Source organism: Oryctolagus cuniculus, chromosome 12 (genome assembly GCF_964237555.1).
Source record: "Oryctolagus cuniculus chromosome 12, mOryCun1.1, whole genome shotgun sequence".
Classification (NCBI taxonomy): Eukaryota; Metazoa; Chordata; class Mammalia; order Lagomorpha; family Leporidae; genus Oryctolagus; species Oryctolagus cuniculus.
This window is the reverse complement of record NC_091443.1, coordinates 29,791,317-29,809,274: the sequence shown is the minus strand read 5'-3', so window position 1 is coordinate 29,809,274 and position 17,958 is coordinate 29,791,317. Positions and strand designations below refer to the sequence as shown.

General features: G+C 40.5%; 1 long non-coding RNA gene across 4 annotated transcripts in view; it reads left to right on the top strand.

The window, feature by feature from the left end:
- The window catches only part of LOC103351202 (LINE-1 retrotransposable element ORF2 protein), a 354,869-nt gene that overhangs the window by 156,866 nt on the left and 180,045 nt on the right, over positions 1 to 17,958 (top strand). The gene's annotated exons all lie outside the window — the stretch shown is intronic.

Below are 17,958 nucleotides of genomic sequence, written 5' to 3'. Positions count from 1 at the left end.
AGTTTTATTTACTTATTTGCAAGGCAGAGTTACATAGAGACATGAAGGTTGGTGGAGGGCAGAGAAAGAGATTTTTCATCTTCTGGTTCTTCCCCCAAATGGCTGCATGGCTGGTGCCAGGCCAGCTGAAGCCAGGAGCATGAAACCCTGTCGAGGTGTCCCTGACAGGTTGCAGGGGCCAAGCACTTGGACCATCTACTGCTGCTTTCCCAAGCAGGTTAGCAGGGAGATGGACTGAAGTGCAGGCAGTGCCCATATGGGCTGTGGGCATTTTAGGCGGCAGCTTAATATGCTGCACCACTACACAGCCCCCAGATGCTAATGTTTTGAAAGGACATATGTACATACCTGTGTGTAATTGATATTATTATTTTCTGAACCATTTCCAGGTAAGCTGTAGACATTAAATCCTGTTACCTAGAAATAGTTTTGCATGTATTTTCCAAGAATAAAGAAATTCTCTTATAGACTATAACATGTATTCAGGAAAAGTGACATTACATATAAATTGAACATTTTCCAATCATCCTAAAAATGTCCTTTAAAGAAATGTAATTTCTGTAATCTAGGTTGCACTCTAGAATAATGGATTACATTTAATTTGTTGTTTACTGCATAGTAAGCTCTGTGAGATATTACTTAAATTCTTGAATTTTAATCCATAGCTATGCATGATTAGGGAATTCTTCTAACTTTTCTGAATTTTAACCTGCGAAGATGTGAAAGTTAAATAGAAAGTATACGAAATTAGCTTCAACTGTGCCAAGTAGAAGTTGGTGCTCAAAAAAAAAAAAAAGGGTATAAACAGCATTCAGTATTTAACCTAGATGAAATGAAAGATAATCACTTTCTTTTATCTTTCTCAGAATACATCAGTCAGCAGAGAGCAAAGAGGCCAAAGTCACTTTGAAAATAAAACACCTTATATAAAGACACTCCATTTCATTGAATGGTATAGGGCTTTACAGCATGTGATTTAATTACATACCTTACAATAGAAAGCAATAAAGTTGTACAGACAGCAAGAAGAAAGTCAAGGTTTCAAGATAGATTTTTAGACTAGGAAAGCGTATTCTTTATTGAAATCCAGAGAGAAGGTTAGTCTTACATAAGAAGAGAAGTGTGACAAAGTTCCTGTAGGCAAAACATTACCTCATGTTTATGTTTAACTCAACAGATTACCTCAGGAAAGTCATGTGCAAAATAGCAATTTTATTGATGAGGGACAGACCTCAAGCAAATACTTTGTCCTCAAATATTTGTCCTTTTACCTCACTTCCTCCCATTCAAAACTTTGTTCAACCACAAGTTTAACCAGTTTCCTGTGTTCCCAAAAAATGGTGGTGGCTTGTCCTGGTCAGCCAATGGTTTCTTTCTTTCTTTCTTCGTTTTTTTTGAACTGTTATTTTCCCTAAACGTGATTTTGATCTTTGATCACTGCTAGTCTTACATTAATATTTTATTAGGTTATATGTTAAAGACTTTTCTCCCCAGTGAGATTGTTAGATTTTGTAGAAATTGTAATACTTTCTCAGCCCATCATACTTAGCACAGTCGCTGGCACTTAACTGGCTAAATATGTGAGGAATTAGTATGTTTACCCTAGTCCTTTTTAAAAAAGATTTATTTATTTATTTGAAAGTCAGAGCTACAGATACACACACACACAGTAGCAGAGTGAGAATGAGAGCTAGAGAGAGAGAGAGAAAGAGATCTTCCATCTGCAGGTTCACACCCCAGATGGCTGCAAGAGCCAGGGCTAGGCCATACCCAAGTCAGGAGCCAGGAACCAGGAGCTTCACCTGGGTTTCCCACATGGGTGGCAGGGATCAAACACTTGGGCCATCTTCCATTGCTTTCCCAGACCATCAGAAGGGAGATGGATCAGAGGTAGAGCAACCTGGATGCAAACTGGTGCCTGTATGGTTTGCTGGATTCATGGGTAGTGGCTTTATCAACTGTGCCATAACTCTGGCCCAACACTGGGTTTTAACTTTCATTGCTACCAAGTTTTCCTGGGGTATAAAGCCACTTTTTTTTTTTTTTTTTGCTTCTATTTTCCAAATACAACTGAGTTAATTTCTAACAAATTGAGGGCTTACAGGGTTTTTGTTTTGTTTTGTTTTTGACAGGTAGAGCGGTAGACAGAGAGAGACAGAGAGAAAGGTCTTCATTCCAGCTTTCAGATTTTAAACAGCTTCTTGCTTCTAATTATTTTTGAGGTAGGTCTTGACTCATTCCTCACAGTGCAGGGAGTATGAAAGGGATAAGAGCTTAGAGAGCATTGTCTGTAATGGCTTTAAGGTTCCCGGCTTGCCGTGGGGTAGGTCTCCTTCCCTGCCTTTTCTCCCTGTGTTCTCTCATGACAAATGTTCCCTCACTTAGGCTTCTGGCTGTCTTACCCCTTCATGTGTTATCAGCATCTCTTCTTCACCACGAAGCTGACTCGTGGTACCTCTTATTTGGGATTTTCCTTTCTTACGTTCTGCCTACACTTCCTCCTCAAATACTTTAAAATGCTTCCTTTCAAACCTGCCTTTATTCTTACATTTTTAGGGACTACCATGATGTAACCAATTGTTTTATTTTATTGAGCTTTGAATATGCAGATGTATTCATACTTAAAAAAATCCTGTTTTGAATGTTTGCATAAGGATGTCCTATGATGTTATGACTTGAGAAAATTACATTAATGAAAGCAGTAGATAAATGACAGGCTTGGAGAAAATATTTCTAAGACCTATTTTTTTTTTGGCAGACAGAGTGGACAATGAGAGAGAGAGAGAGAGAGACAGAGAGAAAGGTCTTCCTTTGCCGTTGGTTCACCCTCCAATGGCCGCCGCAGCCAGTGCACTGTGGCTGGTGCACCGCGCTGATCCGTAGCCAGGAACCAGGTGCTTCTCCTGGTCTCCCATGGGGTGCAGGGCCCAAGCACTTGGGCCATCCTCCACTGCATTCCCGGACCATAGCAGAGAGCTGGCCTGGAAGAGGGGCAACCGGGACAGAATCCAGTGCCCCAACCGGGACTAGAACCCGGTGTGCCAGCGCTGCAAGGTAGAGGATTAGCCTAGTGAGCCGCAGCACCAGCCCTAAGACCTATTTTAACAAGGTACTTATATTCAGAATATACAAAGAACACTTGTGTCTTTGTCCACTTGGCTTGCTAAAACAATAGTACCATGAACTTGGTAGCTTACAAAAAACAGATATTTACTTCTTACAGTTCTAGGAAGCCCAAGATCGATTTGTAAGCAGATTCATTGTGTGGGGAAGGCCAAATTTGTGGTTCATAAATGATGCAAATCAATAACAAAACAATAATGATAATGTTAAAAACCCATAAAAAGATAGTATTAAAAAAGTATAAAAAGCATACTCTTCTAAAAGAAAATATTAATATGCTCAATATTCACATTGGAAATTTCTTACAGGAAAATGCAAGTCAAAAGCACAAGGAGATATTAATATTCACTTATCTGTTGACTAAAATTGAAAGTAATGACAAAAAAACGTTGGAAGGGACATAGGGAAATGTTATTCCCATATTTTGCTGGTGGGAGTATAAAATGGTAAACCTATCTTGCAAAAGTATTTGGCCATTTCTTATAAAATTAATCATACAAGTACCCTATGACCCACTTATTCTACCCATGGGTATTTACTGAAGAATAATGAAAACATATAGCAGAAAAATTATACATGAATATTTATAGAAGCTTTACTTATAATAACTCAATACTAGAAATAATGCAAATATCCATTGACAAGAAAACAGATTAATTCTAGTACAATCATTCATTGAACTATATAACATTAAAAATATTGAACCACTGCCATGTGACAGAACATGCAAACTTTTTGAACTTTTATTTAATAAATATAAATTTCCGAAGTACAGCTTATGGATTACAGTGGCTTTTCCCCCCATAACCTCCCTCCCACCTGCAACCCTCCCATCTCCCGCTCCCTCTCCCATCCCATTCACATCAAGATACATTTTAAAATATCTTTATATACAGAAGATCAATTTAGTATATACTAAATAAAGATTTCAACAGTTTGCACCCACACAGAAACACAAAGTATAAGTACTGTTTAAGTACTAGTTATACCATTAATTCATATAGTACAATAGATTAAGGACAGAGATCCTACATGGGGAGTAAGTACACATTGACTCCTGTTATTGATTTAACAATTGACACTCTTGTTTATGACATCAGTAATCACCCTAGGCTCTTGTCATGAGTTGCTACGGCTATGGAAGCCTTTTGTGTTCACCGACTCCAATGTTATTTAGACAATGTCAACATGGGAAGCGGGATACACAGCAAACTTATAGAATGGCAGATGTCCTAAACAGCACTCTGGCCTCAGAATCAGCTCTTAAGGCATTCAGATCTAGCTAAGAAGCCAATGAGAGTATTTCAGGGATGGAAAGCCAAGACGCTGTGGAAAAAAAAAAATAACCTAAATAAACAATCTGACAGTGAGATCCCAGCGGAAAGAATGGGCCATCAAAGAACATGCAAACTTTTAAAAGATGCTGAATGAAGAATTTATTCCAGTAATTCAGTAAGACAAAATTAATCTATGGAATTAGAAACTATAATAATTTTTGCCTTTGGTGGTAGACTTCTGTTCAAGAATTTGATGTGAGAAATTTCTGGGTTGTTAGAAATGTCCTATGTCTCAAAAAAAGAAATAAAGTTAAGAGCAAAAATAAAAACACTGAAACTAAAAGAAGTACAAAAGATCAATGGGATGAAAAGTTGATTTCTTAAAAAGACAAAATCAACAATCCTTTGGCTAAAATAACAAAGAATAAAAGTCAGAAAACTCAAACAAAATCAGAAGTGAAAAAGAAGCCATAATTGGTACCTCAGAAATACAAAGGATCATAAGAAATTGCTATAAAGTTATACACAAATTGAAAACTTAGAAGAATTGGATACATTCCCAGATACATATAACCTATCAAGATTGAACCATGAAGAAACAGAAAAACTAAATTCACCTATAAAGTGTATTGAGTTTATGTGCCAGTGTTGGGGACAGTTAATTGGTTGCTTGGGATACCAGCATGCCATACTGGAGTGCCTGGTTGGAGTTGCAGTTCCTCTGCTTCTGCCCTAGCTTCCTGGAAGTGAAAAGGTAAAGGTTTTCAAGTTAATGAGGAAAGAAAAAAATCGTTATCTGAGGTTACTAAGATCTAAGGTAAAAGCCAGTCTTATATCTTTAAAATTATGAAGAAGTAAAAAGAAATCCATGCTAGTTTACTGTCATACCTAACTGTAAATTTATGGCCACCATGTGTGGTAACATATTAAGGACATTAAATTTTTGGGTGGAAAACATGAACATAAAAATATGAAGGTACCAGGTTGTGCTTAAAAGCAATGAGCCTATACGAAAATGTCCACAATGAATCCCATGAGTAACATCAAGTCATTTATTCTAAGTAAGGGATAGTTACATAAATTCAGGAGTAGGTGGAGGCTAAGCAATATAAAAACTATTCTAGGGGCTTCATCTTCTGATGAAAAAGCTACAGCTGGCAGCATTAAAGATGAGAGTGGCTGGTTTTGTAGAGTAGTAGGTAAAGTCACTCCCTGCTACACTGGCATACCATATGGGTGCCAGTTGGAGTCCTGGCTGCTCTACTTCCAATACAGCTCCCTAATACACCTAGGTAAGCAGGGGAAGATGGCCCAAGTGCTTGGTTCCCTGCAACAATGTGGAAGACCTGGTAGAATCTCCTGGCTCCTGGCTTCAGACTGACTGGCCCAGCCCTGGCCATTGTGGTCATCTGGGAAGTGAACCAGTGGGTGCATGATTCTCTCTCTCTCTCTCTCTCTACTTTTCAAATAAATAAATAAATCTGAAAAAAAGATGATGACAAAGGAGAAAAGTTATCACCCAAAGTGAGACTTCAATTGTGACGAAATCAGGATGGTGTCCAATATAACCAACATAGAATGCAGAGGAGGCAGTAGGGTATAAACATGGAAGGGTATATTAACTCTATAGGTCATATAATACAGACAGGTGTAGCATTCAGTATGAAGAATCCACTTGCTCTCAAAAAGAGATAAAATCAAAAATTAATTTTGAGAGAGGTTCGTAGTCTAACACTGGACAGACCCCAGGTTCAGTATCTGGGGATGGCATTCTTGCTGACAGAGTCCTGAGACAAGTTCATGTCTGTCTATGTGGTCTCTATGAACCCACTAGGATTCAATTGTAGGGGTTCCACCTTAATAACCCAATCCAATTCAGTCACTTTCCAGAGGTCTTACTTTAAAGCATCACACTTGAATTAAGTTCTGACTTTCTTAGTACCGTTGGCATTATATTTGAGGATCAAACATTTAGTGTATGAGCCTTTGAGGAACATTCAACATACAAATACCAAGCCTAGTAGCTATCAGCCTCTTACTGTGTCTGATTTATAATCTAAACTTTATCATAGGTATGTATGTACAGGAAAAAAATGTGTGACTCAGTACTAACCATGAAGTTTATAATAGGGCCGGCGCTGCGGCTCACTAGGCTAATCCTCTGCCTTGCGGCGCCGGCACACCGGGTTCTAGTCCCGGTCGGGGCGCCGGATTCTGTCCTGTTGCCCCTCTTCCAGGCCAGCTCTCTGCTGTGGCCCGGGAGTGCAGTGGAGGATGGCCCAAGTACTTGGGCCCTGCACCCCATGGGAGACCAGGATAAGTACTTGGCTCCTGCCATCAGATCAGCGCAGTGCGCTGGCCACAGCGCGCCGGCCGCAGCGGCCATTGGAGGGTGAACCAATAGCAAAGGAAGACCTTTCTCTCTGTCTCTCTCTCTCTCATTGTCCACTCTGCCTGTCAAAAAAAAAAAAAAGTTTATAATCCACCAGTGGTCTTGACCTGTAACCCCCATGAATAAGAGAGAATTGCTGTTTATCAAGTTTGAAATAATTATAATTTTGTGCCAAGAGAAAATAATGTGAAGAATAAGAATGGAAATGTGATTTTCTTTGAATAACCATAAATAGACAACTAAAAACTGAAAGTATACTTGAACACTAAATTAATGTAAGACTTTGAATGAATAAGTGAAGGGAGTTGGAGGGGCATTAAATTGATAATATTGTAAGATTCGAACCATTTGGTTCATAGTTAAAGGAAAACATTTGGGATGAGGCTGAACTGATAGTTACTTTTGAAACTAATGGAAAATTGAAAAATTATACTTCTCTTTATGTCAGGGACTAGAAGAAGGACTGCATCTTTGTAAAGGTAAAAGGAATTGGGATACAGAAAATCACTTAAAAAATAAAAGGATGATTGAGAGTACAAAGGATAATCATCACAAGTCTTGATGTTTAAGTGCTCATTTTCTCAGTCACACAGGAGGGTGGATGCCACATTGGGGACAAAGTTGTTTTCAACAAATTCTTAGCTAGATCACTTTGCTGGAATTATATACCATGAAAGCATGGCGAGCACAAGATTCATTTCTGTGTTAAAAAGGAATTCAGGGGCCGGTATTGTGGCAAAGCAGGTTAAGCCTCTGCCTGCAATGCTGACATCCATGTGGGTGCCAGTTTGAGTCCAGGCTGCACCACTTCTGATCCAGTTCCCTGCTAATGCACCTGGTGGAGCAGCAGAAGATGGCCCAAGTCCTTGGGCCTCTAGACTTACCAGGAAGACCTTGAGGAAGCCCTGGGCTCCTGGCTTTGGCCCAGCCTAGGCTCAGCCATTGCAGCCATTTGGGGAGTGGACCAGCAGATGGAAGATCTCTCTCTCTCTCTCTCTCTTCCTCTTTCTCTCTCTCTCTCTCTCTCTCTCTCCCCTCTAACTTCCAAATAAATTAATAAAAAAATCTTAAAAATTTAAAAAAGAAAGCAAATGATTTTTTAAAAGATTTATTTACTTGTTTGAAAGAGTTATAGAGAGAGTGAGGCAGAGAGAAGTTTTCTACCTGCTGGCTCACTCTCCATATGGCCACAAGGGCTGAGGCTGGGGCTGGGCCAGGCCTAAGCTAGGAACCAGGAGCTTCTTCCAGATCTCCCACATTGGTGCAGGGGCTCAAGGACTTGAGCCATCTCCAGCTATTCTCCCAGGCACGTCAGCAAGGAGCTGATCAGAAGTGGAGCATTCAGGACTGGAACAGGGACCCATATGGGATGCCTGTGCTGCAGGTGGCAGCTTTACCCACTATGCCACAGTGCCGGCCCCAAATGATCTTCTTCATAGTTTGCAATGGATTAATCTGTTAAGTCCTAATATTGTTCTCTTACCATGTTGAATATTTCCTATAAAAGGGGATATGTTTTAATATCTTAATTCTAAGACCATATTTCCACTTATTCTAATATAGCTGCCATTTTTTTCTTTCAAAATTGACTGTTTTCACATTTCCAAATATAAAAAATAATTAAAAATACCCTATACCTTGTGCGGTTGTGTGAGTGCAGCCTGTTGAAATCCTTGCTTAGAATATACTAAGTTGATCTTCAGTATATGAAGGTAATTGAAAATGAAACTCGATGAAGGGCAGAATGGGAGAGAGAGTGGGAGAGGGGAGGGCCACGGGAGGGAGGGAGGTTTGGCGGGGGGGGGGGGGGTGGAGCCACACAATACACAAGTTGCACTTTCTAAATTCACATTTATTAAATAAAAAAACTATATAACAAACAAAAAAAGGAAAAAAAAGAACTTAATACTTTACCCCTTTGGTATTTTTTATGTTCTACTTAAAACTATTGGTTGAACTCTGTAATTAATACACAAATACTCTTAGGTGTTTAATTAATGCTATAACTAGTACTCAGATAGTATTTTACACTTTGTGTTTCTGTGTGGGTGTAAACTGTGGAAATCTTTACTTAATATATGCTAAATTGACCTTCTGTATATAAAGATAATTGAAAATGAATCTTGATGTGAATGGAAGGGGAGAGGGAGTGGGAGAGGGGAGTGTTGTGGGTGGGAGGGAAGTTATGGGGGGGGAAGCTATTGTAATCCATAAGCTGTACCTTGGAAATTTATGTTCATTAAATAAAATAAAATATAAAAAAATGTATTGAGGAGTAAACTAGATAATTTAGATTAAATTAGCAAGATAATTTAGCTTGAAACCATGAAACAATCAAAATGTACTTCTTAAATAATAAGTCTAACTTAATTTTCATAACTGTGAAATATAAATCTTGTTAAACTGAAACATAAAGTAAAATATTAAATGGCCTCAGTATTTAACTTAGTGGAACACTGTATGTTTCAAGGAAAATATTACATTTTAAGATTATATTAGGGGGCCGGCGCCGCGGCTCACTAGGCTAATCCTCCGCCTAGCGGCGCTGGCACACCAGGTTCTAGTCCCAGTTGGGGCGCCGGATTCTGTCCTGGTTGCCCCTCTTCCAGGCCAGCTCTCTGCTGTGGCCAGGGAGTGCAGTGGAGGATGGCCCAGGTGCTTGGGCCCTGCACCCCATGGGAGACCAGGAAAAGCACCTGGCTCCTGGCTCCTGCCATCGGATCAGCGCGGTGCGCCGGCCGCAGCACGCCGGCCGCGGCAGCCATTGGAGGGTGAACCAACGGCAAAGGAAGACCTTTCTCTCTGTCTCTCTCTCTCACTGTCCACTCTGCCTGTTAAAAAAAAAAAAAAAAAAAAGATTATATTAGGGGCCGGCACTGTGGCGCAGAGAGTTAACACCCTGGTCTGAAGCACCAACATGTCATATGGGTGCCAGCTCGAGTCCTGGCTGCTCCTTTTCTGATCCAGCTCTCTGCTATAGCCTGGGAAAGTAGTAGAAGATGGCCCAAGTCCTTGGGCCCCTGCACCCACATGGGAAACCCAGAAGAAGCTCTTGGCTCTGTTAGAGTCGACTGCCCGAAAAACGTCACCAAGAGACATCTCTTATGCAAACAGCAAGGGGAAGCTTTATTGATTATCCAGCATGCTGGGGCTGTCTGATCATACATGAACAGAGCAGCCCCGAATAACCAAAGGTTAGGGTTTATAAAGGCAAAAACCGCAAAACCGGGAAGGGGGGAATACACGGTTGCTATGCACGGTTGCTATATACAGTTGCTAAAATTAAAAGAGAGTACATAAAATCAAAAGAGAGTATATGGTTACTGGGGTCAACATAACCTAAAACCTAAGTGAAATTAATATTTATCATAATCTTGACAATACCAGTTACAATATTACAATTAGCAATTAGGACTTGACATTAATGCAAGACACAGACAAATCACATCTTTATTATTAGCCCAGGTAACCCAGGTGCAACCTTTCTACTTTTAAGCTTGAGCAATCATGCTAGGGGGTTTTTGTGCTCTGCCAAGGGTGATGTAGTGCACTGCTATTGTCCGACTATTTGAGATCATGGTTGCAAACCAGAGTCTCACGGTGGGGGGGGTGCTTTCCCAGAATGGAGTCTCAAGTGCTCCAAAATGGAGTCCCTACTGTCAAGGTGCTACTTCACTCTGTCTTATTTTTACAGCTGTACCAGGAGGTTTAAACCTGTAAGCTTAAGCTTAACTTTTTACACCTGCACATATACAATTTTAACTCTTCAGCTCCTGGCTTCTGGCTTTGGATCAGCTCAGCTCTGGCCATTGCGGCCATCTTAGGAGTGAACCATTGGATGGAAGGCCTCTCTCTCTGTCTCTACCTCTCTCTGTAACGCTGTCTTTCAAATAAATAAAAGAAATCTTTTAAAAAAAGATTATATTAGCAGGGCTGGCACTGTGGCTCAGCAGGTTAATCCTGCGCCTACAGCATCAGCATCCCATAATGGTGCCAGTTTTAGTCCCAGTTACTCCTCTTCCCATCTAACTCTCTGCTGTGGCCTGGGAAAGCAGTGAAAGATGGCCCAGACACTTGGGCCCCTGCAACCATGTGGGAGACCCGGAGGAAGCTCCTGGCTCCTGGCTTTGGATCAGTGCAGCTCCAGCCATTGTGGCCATTTGGGGAGTGAATCAGCAGATGGAAGACCCCCCTTTGTCTCTCTGCCTCTCAGCCTCTCACTGTCTGTAACTCTGCCTCTCAAATAAATAAACAAAAAATTAAAAAAAGATTATGTTAGCTAGACACTTCAGATTTATAGTGAGAATTATAGGAAAAACCAGGTCCTATTTAAAAGATGAAATGCATGGTTCATTTAGTTTGCTATCCTAATGCTTGGAGCAGATCATTAATAAGGTGATTTGCTGAATAAAATTGATAGTGAAAACAGCAAAAATCAGCAAACTGTCCGGTTGTTGATTTTATAAACATGAACTTGATGGTGATTAAACATTTCTCTTTTGACTGCAACTACTTATTTTAAAGAATAGGTACTTTTTTTTTTTTTTTCGACAGGCAGAGTTGGACAGTGAGAAAGAGAGAGACAGAGAGAAAGGTCTTCCTTTTGCCGTTGGTTCACCCTCCAATGGCTGCCATGGCCAGCACATTGCGCTGATCTGAAGCCAGGAGCCAGCTGCTTCTCCTGGTCTCCCATGCAGGTGCAGGGCCCAAGGACCTGGGCCATCCTCCACTGCACTCCCGGGCCATAGCAGAGGGCTAGCCTGGAAGAGGGGCAACTGGGACTGAATCCGGCGCCCTGACTGGGACTAGAACCTGGTGTGCCGGCACCGCTAGGCAGAGGATTAGCCTATTGAGCCACGACGCTGGCCAAGAATAGGTACTTTAGCAGCAGAGAGAAGACTACTTTTAAGAAGTTAGTGAGCATTACCACATGATGCAGCAATCTCATTTCTGGCTGCAGAGGATTTGAAATCATGATCTCAAGGAGATATCTTTCTGTACCTCCATGTTCATTGCAGCATTATTCACAGTGGCCAAGATATGGAAGCAAAGTAAACATTCATCAGCTGATGAATGGAGAAAGAAAAAAATATATGTGGTGCAATATTATTTAGCCTTAAAAAGCAAGAAATGCTGCCATTTGCAACAGTGTCAATGAAGCCAGTGGGCACTATGCTAGATGGAACCACTAGCAATAGAAGAACAAATACTACTTGATACCACTTATGTGAAGAATCTAAAATGCTCATAGAGGCAGAGATTTCAGTGGTGGTTGCCAGGGGATAGTGAGAGAGGAAAATGGAGACGTTTTCCTCAAGGGGAACAACATTCAGTTCAGCAAGATGAGTTAGTCAGCCCATCCTGATTCAAGGATAGAGGGTTACTGGAGGAGGTTGCTTCTCTGTTAAAAGACTAAATATCCTGTTCCAAAGTTCTTTTACATACTAAATGCTTGAAGATTTTTATGGTGGTCCTATTTTGATTTATCTCATTTGATTTTTCCCAGTATTTATTTATACATAAAAAGATTGAATTTATTTATGTATTATTTCTTATACATTTTATATAAGGATAAAAATGTATGCTAGAGTAGGAACTTTCTTCACATATATGTGTGTTAAAAATAATTTGTTAAATTGCTGTTCCAAAAGAGACAACTTGTGGCTAAAAGAAAAAAAAATTCTTTACTTTAATCTAATATAGTTTCCTTTTCTTGATCAAGTGACTATGTGTAAGTTGGTAAATTTCACACATAAATTAAATTCACAGCTTGAAGGATATACCTGAAATTTAATTGTCTTAAAAGCTATCTAACTGTGGAAAAATCTCTAAAGCACATTAGGATGCATTATTATAAAACATAATTTTTTAAAGATTTATTTATTCATTTGAAAAACAGAGTTACAGAGAGGCAAATGCACAGGAGAGAGAGAGAGAGAGAGAGAGAGAGAGGTCTTCCATATGCTTGTTCACTTAGATGGCTGCAACAGCTGGAGCTGTGTCTATCTGAAGCCAGGAGCTTCTTCTAGGTCTCCCACATGGGTTCAGGGGCCCACAGACTTGGGCCATCTTCTACTGCTTTCCCAGGCCACAGTAGAGAGCTGGATTGGAAGTGGAGCAGCTGGGACTCAAACCAGTGCCCATACGGGATGCTAGCAATGCAGGCGATGGCCTTACCTGCTATGCCACAGCACTGGCCCACTTTCATCATCTTTTATCCATTCTTAAGTCAGTATGGTCAAGCTCTGGCAACATCAAAGAGGTTCCAGCAAAGTTATTGATGATGGACTGACTGCTAAATCTCTGTATGCCTTCTGGGATATCATTTGACTTTGTTACAACATCTGACAATCTTGAGCACTTCTTTCTTTAAATTAGTTTCTTCAGTTGGAAAATCATGGAGGGCTGTTTATATGTTACCTACTAGAGCAGTGTACTTGGGCATACAAATGATATTTCCTCCAATGTGTTGAAAAAGTCATCATCATTCCCTTTAGCTTAATTTTTCTTTTCATTTCCTATTTTAGGATTATAAATATTATTCAATCATTCAAGCTAAAAAACTTGGGTATCTTGATGGGTTACTCTTCCTCCTAAGAATCCTGCTCCTTTGTCATAAAATTCTGCATTTTCTGTTTCTGTGACAACTCTAATGTCCATCTTCTTCTCTTTATCTCACAACTTTAAGTTCAGTTCTTTCACCTGGATTATTTCAGTAGAACTATGTTGCAATTCAGTCTTCCGTTTGCATGGTTGTCAGAGGTAGCTACTGTATTTTCTTGCCTATGATGCTTTAATATCTTTTGCTCTTTTACAGCAGAAGGCAAGGCACTTCAATATAACATACGTAATAGTTTACATCAGTGGGTGTCCTGTCTATTTCTCCAGTCTTTGTCTTGTGACACTTTCCACCTGCCTGCTATACCTTCTTCTCCTAAGCAGACAGCCACAGTCTCTGCTCTTGCCCTTGGGATTTGCCATATTCAGAGAAACTACTTTAGGTCTTGATTTTTGGTCAAGATGCTTTGTGGCTTATGTTATCACATCCCACCTTCCAATTGATTAATACTTACTCTGCTTGAAGTTTCTCAATCCATCAACCAGGTAGAATTACCCTTTTCTTCTTTTTGCCACAACTGTAGCTCATAAAATGTCTAGCTCATCATTTGTGATGCTTTATTGAATCTACTATGTTTGTTCTTGTGTTGACCTATTTCTGTTGATAATTTCTGTTGATAATTTCTTAAACTTGTATCTCCAGTGTCTGGCATTGTACCTGATATTTAAAGCAAAAATGATACAAATTTAATCCTCTATAGAAAAAGCAAACTGTTATCTCTGTCCTCTCACTCAAAACTTAGGCTACTTCTGGTCAGTAAGTATGTGAGTTTTTTCACACACTAAGCAATCATTCAATTCTTTAACTCAGATTTTAACTCAATTCTGACACTATTCTAGAGATAGGATAGATAAATCCCATAGGTTAAGAACTCAGTCTCCCAATTTTCTTCTGTACTTCAAATGTCAGTCACAAGTCCAAGTTCACATCCTTGTTTCCGACTGACCTTAGAAATTAAATTTCCTCCCTGGTTTTATTTGCTAGAATGGCTCACAGAACCCAAGAAGACACTTATATGTACATGCATAAATGGGTATTATAAAGGATGCAGATGAACAGTCAAGTGAAGAGGTACTTAGGGCAAAGCATGTTGGAAAGGGCAATGAGCTTCCATACCCCCAGGCACACCACCCACCCAACATCTCCTCATGTTCACTGACCTGGAGATTCCCCAAGCCATATCTTTTTGAGTTTTCATGGAGACTTCATTGTGTCAGTATGATTGAATAAGTCACTGGCCATTCTTCTGCAACTCAGCTTTCAGGCCCCTTGCTCTCCTCCAGGTTTGAGAGTGGGATGGAAATCCCAACTCTCTGGTCACAGGATTGGTTCCCCTGGCAACCAGCTGTCAGGACCTCCTGGATGCCCAACCACTGATAATTTCATTAGCATGCAAAATACATCTATCACTTTGGAGGTTCAAAGGACTTTAGGAATGTGTTCTAAGAATGAGAACAAGCACCAAATATATATTTCTTCCTTTTGTCACAAACATATGCACAGTGCAATCCAAAGAAAGAAAAGGACGATGCACTTCTCAACTTCCCAGATAAATCTCTTATTTCAACTTTTTTCCTGCTTCTATTTGGGTGCGTGTGTTTGGCACAGTGGTTAAGACACTGCTTGGGATGTCCATATCCCCTATCGGAATGCCTGGGTTTGAGTTCCCACTCTCCTTCTGATTCAGCTTCCTACTGATGTGCACCCTGGTAGGCAGCAGGTGGTGGCTCACATGGAGGACCCAGATGGGAGTTTGGCCTTCTGGCTGCCACTGTTAAGGGTATTTGGGGGAGTGAATCAGCAGATGAAAGATATCTCTCTTTTTCAGATTAGTAAAAATACATTTTTGCAAGTTTGGTATTTTGTAATGTTCAAGAATGTACCATAACTTAAAGAGAAATTGAAAACAGCCAATTATCTGAAAGGGAAACCCATATTAAGATAGCTAACATGAGTCAAAGAAATCTAATTGTCATGTAAGGAACACACATACATCAACAAACATAACACTTATCTTATGTATAGCCAGTACATGGAATGATAACAATGTTGAAAAATGACAAAATAGTGGTGCTGTAGAAGTAAATGACCAGGTAGTACTGAATAGCAAGGGGACATGTACAGTTAATCCTGTTATTTTGTGGAACTATCTATAAGAAGTAAATGTTGACTGCTTTCTTATCAGCATAAAATAAACTCTAGACCATGCTGAGAATATTCTTGGTAGTTTGAGACAGATGGCATCAGTTCTGCCCTGCCTCATGTCTGAGGCAATGTCACAGGGTGCAGATCAAATGTAGCAGTTCCACATTTTCAATATACCATGAGAAAATTTGGCCTGTCACTTTTTGGGCAAATCTTGCTTAATCACATATAACCTAAAATGTTAAGTGACAAGTCAGGAGAATTTGTCTTTTGCCAGCATCTGATATCTTGCTATGAAATGACTAAGACCACTGTAATATTGATGATCTTAAAATATAATTTGAGATTAACCTTGGAAATATTAATTTATTTCATATGGCTGAGTTTATAAAATAAGTATTTCTTTAAAGCATAGGTTCAGATTATATTATAAAGGGTAAATAGTTCAAATTTGGAAGAAATTCTGCATTAGAATATTTTTTTAAAAAAACAAGTGCTTTCAGCTGGTAGTCAGAAATGAATTTCTAGTATATATCAGAACTTCCCTAATTAAAAGATTATTCCAATTATTTATAATCGTGTGTTATTTTATTCATAAGTATGAAATGACTGTATTGGCGACTTCCCCAGCCCCGCTCTGTTGGGGCCGTGGAACCTCTCCTGGAAGTGGAACCTCAATAAAAGCCTGTGAATTAATTGATTCGTCTGCCTGGGAAGATCTGTTATGCACTGGACACCTTACAGATGGTGCCGAAACTGGGGAGCTGAGGTTTAGAGCCTCCCCTTTCTGGGTTCGAGGCCCCCTCACTCATTGAACCTGTCTGGTGCCCCAGGCTAACTACGGACCACGCTCAACCAACTGTAAATAACTCCTCCCTTGCTCTCCCTCCCGCCTCTGGGTTGACCCAGTCTCTGTGATCTCCGGCTAGCTCTCGGTCTGGACAGAGACCCCCAAATCGTGTGCACGTGGTCTCTGTTCTCTCCGCTGTTTAGCCTCCCAGCGGCTGTTGGAGATGTCCCAAAGCTGGATTGGCCCCGTACAGGACTGACCTCTAATCCGTCTGCTGAAGTCCGGGACAGGGGACGCCTTGACCAAATTTCATTAGATCCGGGCTACTGGGGAGACTCTGAGATCTGGCCAATCCTGAGGGTGGGACTCAAAATGCCCTCTGGCCTGCCTCCTAAAGAACTTGAAGAAACTGGGACTGGCCCAGGACATACGGAATAAACGCCTAATCTTCTACTCCACCCAGGCATGGCCTAATTACCTTGAGAGAAAATGGTCCCATATCTCCAGGCTTTCTGTGACCTCTGCTCCCATCCTACTCCCTTCTCTCTTACTTTCCTCTCTGCCTGCTCCACAGCCCAGATCTTGCTGGCCAAGATCGGGCCCCCACCACCTAAGGACGCCTCTTCTGTGTTACTGCCAAACTCTCTACCCTCCACCTTTTTGGACCCTCCTGAATTCCTGGGGAACCACAGCTAGCCAGGAACCTCCCGCCCCCATATGCACATTCTTCCACCCTGCCCCACCCCATGTCCTGCCTCCATTGCTCGAAGCCAGGTAGCCACATGGCCCAACCACCAGTGTCAAGCTCCCCACCCCCATCCTAATGGGATTCACTGGCCCTGCTTCCCTGGCCGCCCTCCAGTACAGTTTTAAAAGGACCTGTTCCTGACACATGGCTGTCTAGCCTCCTCCTCTGGTTTCCTTTCTTTGAATCTAAGATCACTACCTCTGAAAATATTGCTTTGTAACTTGCTGAGCTTATTTTTGCAATTTATTTTAACAGGTTTCCAGGCAATCAGTACTCAATGAAACAGCAATGGGTAAATCTTAAGTCATTTAGGTGTAACTGCTAATTTGTTGTAAACTCTTGTATAATAAGTTTATAATTTTAAATGTGGCAACTGAAAGTCTTTTGTCATCCACAGTTTTATATATCAGATTTGCTGCTCATAAAAGTAAAGCATTGTTGGTTCTGTGCTTAGCTGTCCTCTTACAGGTTCTGATGGACTTTTTCCAGCCACTTCTATTGTATTCAATACTTTGGGATGGCGCGGTAAATAGATGAAGCCAATAATAATGTATTATAGGTACCAACTGAAAGTATGGTTAGCTGAGGTTACTAAGAGCAGAAAGTAATTTGAATCAATTGGTAAATTAAAAAAAAAACAGTTAAAAAGTTTAAAAAGCTAGTATTGAAACTGCTATATTTGTTATCTAATGATTGAAACTGCTTTCTAAGTTTTCATTTGATATTGCTATTGTCAGTAAGTGATCCGGGACTGGCACCCCCTTGACTTGCATCCTCTGGTCTGCTTTAACAAAAACCAGGAGGAAGAGAAAGCCAGGCATCAGAAATGTGATGATAGGTGGCAGGCCTATTAATGGCTGTTCT